This window comes from Octodon degus, unplaced genomic scaffold (genome assembly GCF_000260255.1).
Source record: "Octodon degus isolate 3935 unplaced genomic scaffold, OctDeg1.0 scaffold00047, whole genome shotgun sequence".
NCBI classification, from domain to species: Eukaryota; Metazoa; Chordata; class Mammalia; order Rodentia; family Octodontidae; genus Octodon; species Octodon degus.
Genome location: NW_004524623.1, coordinates 6,374,135 through 6,374,601, shown reverse-complemented (window position 1 = coordinate 6,374,601; position 467 = coordinate 6,374,135).

Below are 467 nucleotides of genomic sequence, written 5' to 3'. Positions count from 1 at the left end.
ATCATTATCATTATTATTATTGCTGTTATTATTATTATTATGAGACTGGGTCTCACTGTGTAGTTCAGGCTGGTCTTGAACTCACTGTGTAGCCCAGGCTGGCCTAGAATTCATGGGGATCCTGCCTCAGCCTTCAAGTGCTGGGATCACAGGGACACACCAGCACACCCAGCTTGCTTACACTTTGCAGTTGTTTGCTACACCCCTCGCTCATCTCCTACACCAACCACTATGCCAGCAACTTCTCATAGCTGCTGCTGTGGCTTATTAATGTGAGAGTCAAGTGTGCTAGCTGAGGGCATGGCCTTTGAAGCCATGCTATGTGGGGCGACCCTTAATTAGCACTTACTAACTGTAGGATTTGGGCAAGTTACTGAAACCCCTGTTTTCCTCAATTTTCTGTCCTGTTAAATGAAGAGTTAACAACTTCCTGAGGTTGTTGTAAGAATGAAGGGAATATATAATAC